The sequence below is a fragment of the Octopus sinensis genome, linkage group LG2 (assembly GCF_006345805.1).
Source record: "Octopus sinensis linkage group LG2, ASM634580v1, whole genome shotgun sequence".
NCBI classification, from domain to species: Eukaryota; Metazoa; Mollusca; class Cephalopoda; order Octopoda; family Octopodidae; genus Octopus; species Octopus sinensis.
This window is the reverse complement of record NC_042998.1, coordinates 34,144,187-34,151,778: the sequence shown is the minus strand read 5'-3', so window position 1 is coordinate 34,151,778 and position 7,592 is coordinate 34,144,187. Positions and strand designations below refer to the sequence as shown.

Genomic DNA, 7,592 nt, shown 5'->3' with positions numbered 1-7,592 from the left:
CTTAATTTCTTGGTAATTAATCTGTGTAAAATGGCGGTGGGGACGGGGAGAATTTACAAAAAGAACAAAAGATGAAGACAGGTGTGTGAACAACAAACAGATGTATTAGTTTAACACTCGGGAAGTGAGAAAGTATTTTACGTTTTGAGCTTACGCTCTTTGTCAGAAGGGAACACAAAAATAAACAGGGAGAGAAAATAGGAAAATTTGAACACAGAACCTAAAGACGGATGAAATGCTGCTAAGCATCTTGCCTGGCATGCAAAAGATTCTGCTAGCTCAATGTCTTGAAGGTGTAAAATATTGATTTTAAATTTTGGCATAAGGCCAGGAATTTCAGGGGAGTGGGTAAGTTGGTTACATTGATCCTGAGAATCCAGCTGGTACTCATTTCATCAGCTCCAAAAGGGCTGTAAAGACAAAGTTAACCTTACCTTATTTACATTATTTATATTGTAACAACGTTTCAGCTGATACACCCTCCATCCTTCACCAGGTGTCTTGGGGAAATTTCGAATCTGGGTTCTCATTCCTAAGGTATTTTTTGATGTTGTTGTTATTATTATTATTATCATTATTATTATTATTATTATTATTATTATTATTATTATTATTCAGGTCACTGCCTGGAATTGAACTCGGAATCTTAACCACTACACCATATGCCTGTAGTGGTTAAGAGTGCGGGCTACTAACCCCAAGATTGCAAGTTCAATTCAAAGCAGTGACCTGAATAATAATAATAATAATAATAATAATATTAAAAACATTGAAGATAGCGAGCTGGTGGAAACGTCCCCACAGCGAGCGAAATGCTTAGCGGTATTTCACCTGTCTTTATGTTCTGAGTTCAAATTCTCCCAAGGTTGACTTTGCCTTTCATCCTTTCGGAGTTGATAAATTAAGTACCAGTTACACACTGGGGTCGATATAATCGACTTAATCTCTTTGTCTGTCCTTGTTTGTCCCCTCTATGTTTAGTCCCCTGTAGGTAATAAAGAAATAAATAACAATAACATCATAAATACTTTAGGAATGAGAACCCAGGTTCAAAATTTCCCCGAGACACCTGACGAAGGATGGAGGGTATATCAGCCGAAACATTGTGTTAACAACAAACAAGATGAGGACAAATATCCTTCTAATGTAAATAATGTGCATAATTCCTCATCTCTTAAATATAGAACTGGTATATGGTAACCTTGGCAGAATTTGAGATCAGACTATAGAGATGGACAAAATGTTGTTAAGCTTTTTTGTTCGGCATTCTAATGATTCCATCAGCTCACTGTCTTCCCATAATGGAAAATTTTAACCATGTATAAGTACACTTCACTGCATTAGCCAGTGGGAGCACTGTGAAATGAAATGCTATTGTTTCAAGTGCAAAGTTCACATTCTAAAATAGGTAACAGGAAACCATATTCATGTATGTTCTAGAAATCCTGAAATAAGTTGGACCACCAAGAGCTCAATCTCCATGGCTCTTTCAGTAGTATGAAGAGGTTAACAGTAAATTATGAGATGCAATATTGATCTTGAAAAACAGCAAAGAATCATAAAATCAATAGTTTTATAAAAATAGTAAAAGTAGCCAATCTAGAAAAGCTGGAGTGAGTGAACCTACAGTATCAGCTATGAGAAGAAGAAGGCCTTGTCTCAACTCCAGAGGCACCATTTATCTTTTCTGATTATTTCTATGCAATGTTTTTGTGATAATGTTAGGTTTTTTTGTTAATTGTTAATTATCATTTCACTACTTTATTCTACTATCTGAAAACATTAGAATTTTCCTCTTGTTCATCAGAAGCCAATTTGTTTTGCTATTGAATCGTTTATATCAAGTGTATTGTCTGTGAACACATTAAGAGGCTATAACAGACATTTCAGAATAGAGAGAAAGATACAACAGGAGGTTAGTAGGAAACTTGAGTTTTAAAATAGATGGAAAATAATATCATAACCGGCCACAAACTATTTTTTGAGTCTTTTCCTTGTTGCACAATCAATAAAATATGAAACAATCAAGTAGTGGGGTTAATTTAATCAATGATGCCACACCAATAGCACTGATGTTAGGCATCAATTAGCATTATTAGAATTCACCATTATATTTATCTCAATGGATCAATGCGATGAGATTCCGTGACAACAAGTTTTCTTAACTCTCAACAACTTTAAGAAGGATTCAGACAGGAGGGTTTTTCTGTATCTTTGCTATTCAGGTCACAATTCCAGTGTCTCACATTCTTTTGAACAGCTATGATGGTATTAATTCCAGTTCTCCTGCAAAAACAAGAATAATTTCACTTGCATGTCTCAAAGCTGATTCAATTTCTTGATTAATGTTTCATTAATTTAACCAATTTTTTAAAGTTTATTTTCTTTCATATGGAATAATAAAATGTATGATCTTGGATATTTTGCATTTTTTTTTTCTTCTGGTTACTTTTGGTTTTCATTCCCTTGTTGCATGGCTACTTTGTACAAAGAAATCTCACATCTTACAAAAGTCCTTTTCCAAAGCAGTTTCTTGCTGGCCGTGACACCATTCCTTAATCCTTTAGCATTCAGATTACTCTGTCGAATGTACTGCTTATTTATTCACATTGCTTTGAATTAATCATGCATTACATTGTAGCTTTGAGATTTTGATAATGTGCTTGATGAGAAAATCCAGGTAGAGTATATGGGCCGGATTTAGCTGGTTTAAATGCTTAAGAGTTTAATTCAAATTTCCTATTAACTTTCTGTGATATTTTCTTCTCTACATTGATATGTCATTTACACATTATATACATTATTTACATTTGATGGATATTAGTCCTCATCTTGTTTGTTGTTAACATAACATTTCAGCTGATATACCCTCCAGCCTTCATCAGGTGTCTTGGGGAAATTTCGAACCTGGGGTCTCATTCCTAAGGTATTTTTCGATGCTATTATTATTATTATTATTATTATTATTATTATTATTATTATCATTGCCTTTTCACAGCTTCTAACGCTGGAGATGTACTATGGTGTCAGTTGTTCACTACCTCTTATTTTTTGAGCACCTTCCGGAGCATTTGAGCAGTGCTGTTTTTCGCAAGTGCTCCACTCTTATTGCAGCCCCTACTTGTTCAACGTGCTTCTCGAGATTTTTGCTCACTGTTCCTAGGGCTCCGACAATTATTGGTACTACTTCTTCCTTTTTCATTGACCGCAATTGCTTAACTTCCCAAGTTAACCTATCATACATCTCAACTTTTCTTTCTTCCTTATCGCATACCTTATTGTCTGCTGGGCATGCTGTATCTATGATCCAGCATAGTTTGGTTCCTTTCTCAATTAAGACTATGTCTAACTTCCTAATCTCTATCTCATGGTCGCACTATTATTATTATTATTATTGTTATTATTATTATTATTCAGATCACTGCTTGGAATCAAACTTGGAATCTTGGGGTTAGTAGACCACACTCTTAACCACTACGTCCACAGGCATATGGTGTAAAAATAATGATAATAATAATAATAATAATAATAATAATAATAACAACATTGAAAAATACCTTAGGAATGAGAACCCAGCTTCGAACTTTCCCTAAGATACCTGATGAAGGCTGGAGGGTATATCAGCTGAAATGTTGTCTTAACAACAAACAAGATGAGGTCAAATATCTGTCAAATGTAAATAATGTAAATAATGTACATAATTCCTCATCTCTTAAATATAGAACTCCACATTATATGGTTGACAGAAACAATTCAAAAGTGGATTAATGTCATAGAAGAAGGCCTAATTTTGAAAAAAGTACTTTTCACTAATCGATAAAACATCAATCTCCAGTGAAGATTGTTACCTGAAAAGCTTGAATTTTCCTCTTCTTCTTCATAGCAAACAAGATTAACTCACTTTTGAACTGACCATCACAAATTTCCTTGCTTCCACTGGTTAATATTCCAAGATTGATAGCTTCATCTAATTTGGCACACGTTAGCTGCTTCAGTCAATTTTTCTTTTGCTTCAAGATATAAACTAATTATTTTGTTGTTACACAAACATTACCAGAATTTCTTTCTTTCCTTACTCCAATAATTTTTCTGCAAAGCTTGTTATATTTTCTTGCAGAATCTTCTGGAAGATTTTTAAGAACTGCCAACATAATCTTTTGTCTAGTTTTCTGATCTTACCTCTTTTATTTATTTCTTTAATCCGTTTGTGTTTCTATACATTCATCATTGATTATCCTGGCTGTCCATATAAGATCATCTTCATTTTTAATAACATACATTACTTGTACATTTTTTTACATTATTTACATCATTTACATTTGACGGATGTTTGTCTTCATCTTGTTTGTTGTTAACACAACGTTTCGGCTGATATAGCCTCCAGCCTTCATCAGGTGTCTTGGGGAAATTTCGAACCTGGGTCCTCATTCCTAAGGTATTTTTCGATGTTATTATTATTCAGTGACCTAAATAATAATAATAAGAAGAAGAAGAAGAAGAAGAAGAGGAAGAAGAAGAACATCGTAAAATACCTTATGAATGAGAACCACTCAGGATCAGTCTCACTACATGGCACCTTGGGTTAGTGTCTTCTGCCATAGCCTTGGGCTGGTTGAAGACATGTGAGTGGATTTGGTAGACAGAAACTGAAAGTGCTATCTACGGCGGTACATCATCATCATCATCATCATTTAGCGTCCGTTTTCCATGCTAGCATGGGTTGGACGGTTCAACTGGGGTCTGGGGAGCCCGAAGGCTGCACCAGGCCAGTCAGATCTGGCAGTGTTTCTACAGCTGGATGCCCTTCCTAACGCCAACCACTCCGAGAGTGTAGTGGGTGATTTTATGTGCCACCGACACAGGTGCCAGACGAGGCTGGCGAACGGCCACGCTCGGATGGTGTTTTTATGTGCCACCGACACAGGTGCCAGACGAGGCTGGCTGACGGCCACGCTCGGATGGTGTTTTTATGTGCCACCGACACAGGTGCCAGATGAGGCTGGCGAACGGCCACGATCGGATGGTGTTTGTTACGTGCCCACAGCACGGAGGCCAGTCGATGCGGTACTGGCTACGGCCACGTTCGGATGGTTTTCTTGTGTGCCACTGGTACCACAAAGATACAAATTCCATTGATGTTCATCTATTTTGATTTGCTTTGATTTGATTTGATTTGATTTTCACTTGCCTCAACAGGTCTTCACAAGTGTCACAAGAAGGAAGGAAGGTATGCATGGCCACGCTCGGTACATATTCTAAAATTGGAACAATACAGAGATTAGCATGGCTCCTGCGCAAGGATGACATGCAAATTCGTGAAGCGTTCTATATTTTTTTTAAGGCAGCAAGCTGGCAGAACTGTTAGCATGCCGGGTGAAATGCTTAGCGGTATTTCGTCTGCCATTACGTTCTGAGTTCAAATTCCGCTGAGGTCGACTTTGCCTTTCATTCTCTCGAGGTCGATTAAATAAGTACCAGTTATGCACTGGGGTTGATATAATTGACTTAATCCATTTGTCCTCTCTGTGTTTAGCCCCTTGTGGGTAGTAAAGAAATAGGTATTTCATCTGCCATTATGTTCTGAGTTCAAATTCCGCCGAGGTCAACTTTGCCTTTCATCCTTTCAGGGTCGATTAAATAAGTACCAGTAACGCACTGGGGTCCATGTAATCGACTTTATCCATTTGTCTGTCCTTGTTTGTCCCCTCTGTGTTTAGCCCCTTGCGGGTAATAAAGAAATAAGAAACTGAAAGAAACAACCATTATAATTGTGTGTGTGTGTGTGTGTGCGTGCATGTGTGTGTGTGTGCGTGCGTGCATGTGTGTGTGTGTGTGTGTGTTACTGTTTCCATGCCTTGACGTTGTGTGATAGCCATGAGTATCAGCATCATGCAAGCAGTGTCCTTCGTTTTCAGTCTTCAGTGAAAACATGTCTGGTCCTGAGGAAATACGGCCTTATTTGGAAGCAGATGAAGGTTGGGGACAGGAAGGACATCCGGTTATAAAAAAAATCCACTTCAACAAATTATGTTCGACCCATGTGAACATGACGATGGTGGAGGTGGTGGTGGTTGTGGTAGTGGGGGGGTGGAGGCGGCGGAAGTAGTGGTTGTGGTGGTGGTAGTAGTGGTGGAGGAGGTGGTTGTGGTGGTGGTGGTGGTGATGGTGGTAGTAGTGGTGGTAGTGGTGGTGGTGATAGCGGCGGAAGTAGTGGTAGTGGTGGTGGTAGTAGTGGTGGTAGTAGTGGTGGTAGCAGTGGTGGTGGGAGTGGTGCTGATTCATTAACTCTACCTAATTCTGTAGTTTTTCAAATTTTGTGTTTTCTTGAATTTCTCTATTTTTTTTTATTTTTCCATTTTTTTTTTGCTCTTTTATTTTCAATATATGTGATGTTGCTTTGGTTTGTGTTTTTTAAATTCCATCATCTGCCACTGCTGTATCCAGTCTGCATCTCTTTTATGTTCTAGTTTGTTACACCAAACGTGTGAATAGTATTGTTTTGATTCACTTACATCTGGCAATTCATTTCCTTGCTGTTTTTCAGTACGGTTACGCTGTTAATAGAATTTTCTTTTCGCATTTATAAACATTCTTCTTTTCTTGTATCGACTCTTCATAAATATAATCATTCTTCTCTGACCTCACCTTCATTTCTCGTTTTACCTTGTCTGTATCATGGACAATTTCTCATTTTGTTTTGGCTTACATACAGGTGTTTCACTCTGTTTTACTGTAATTCTTTGTTTCAGTCCCTCAACTACATTCGAACCCTCGATTGAACCGACTATATTTCCACGCAAAACACTTATGGGCATATTCCATACTTTGAATAGTTCCATCCACTCTCTGCCGAATAAATCAAGTGAACTTTTTAACACACATATTTTTGCTTTTTAATTTGGTCTGAAATGTTGCATTACATACAAATTCATCAAAAAAACTATAATCTTTTTCTTGTAACACCATGTGCTACCTTTTTAGATTTAATTAGTTTCGGCTTACCAACATATTTCCAACATTTTCATTTATAATGGTGATAGCACTTCCAGTGTCTAATTTCATTTTAACACTTGTATTTCTGATTTTCACCTTCACGAATTTCCTCATTGTTATATTGCCAATTTCTTTTGATGACATACAATTTATTCTTTTTCTTTTGTTCTGATGCTTTGTCACCCTCGCTCTGCTGTGCATCTTTATATGTCCTATATTTACCCAATGAAAGCACTCTGCTTTTTTAAATGGACAATTTTACCTCAAGTATATACCTCCACATGCAAAACATGGGTTGCTGAATATCTCTCGTGAGATTTTCAAAAGAAATAGTAATTTTCTAATTTATGGATCAGTGACTAGTTGTCACTTTGAAAACTATATATTTCGAACAGGAATTTGGCAGTACCATCTGTAGCTGAACAATTATTCTGTGCTGACGAAGGGAAATAACTCAGAAATTGTGATACACATATATTGTTTTAAGCTGAGTAGGGGTGCTAGATTCCCTTGTTTGAAAATATAAGGACTCAGATCATGTTGTATAACCAGCTGGAGACGCTGTCTCCTAGGGCTAAATTACAGCAAGATTCGTCCTA

General features: G+C 37.1%; 1 non-coding gene across 1 annotated transcript; it reads left to right on the top strand.

Moving 5' to 3' along the window:
- The first annotated feature begins 5,227 nt into the window (after positions 1–5,227).
- LOC115208834 lies at positions 5,228–5,335 on the top strand. Its single transcript, XR_003881279.1, has one exon. It is a non-coding gene; the product is annotated as a U6 spliceosomal RNA (small nuclear RNA).
- The last annotated feature ends 2,257 nt before the right edge of the window (positions 5,336–7,592 follow it).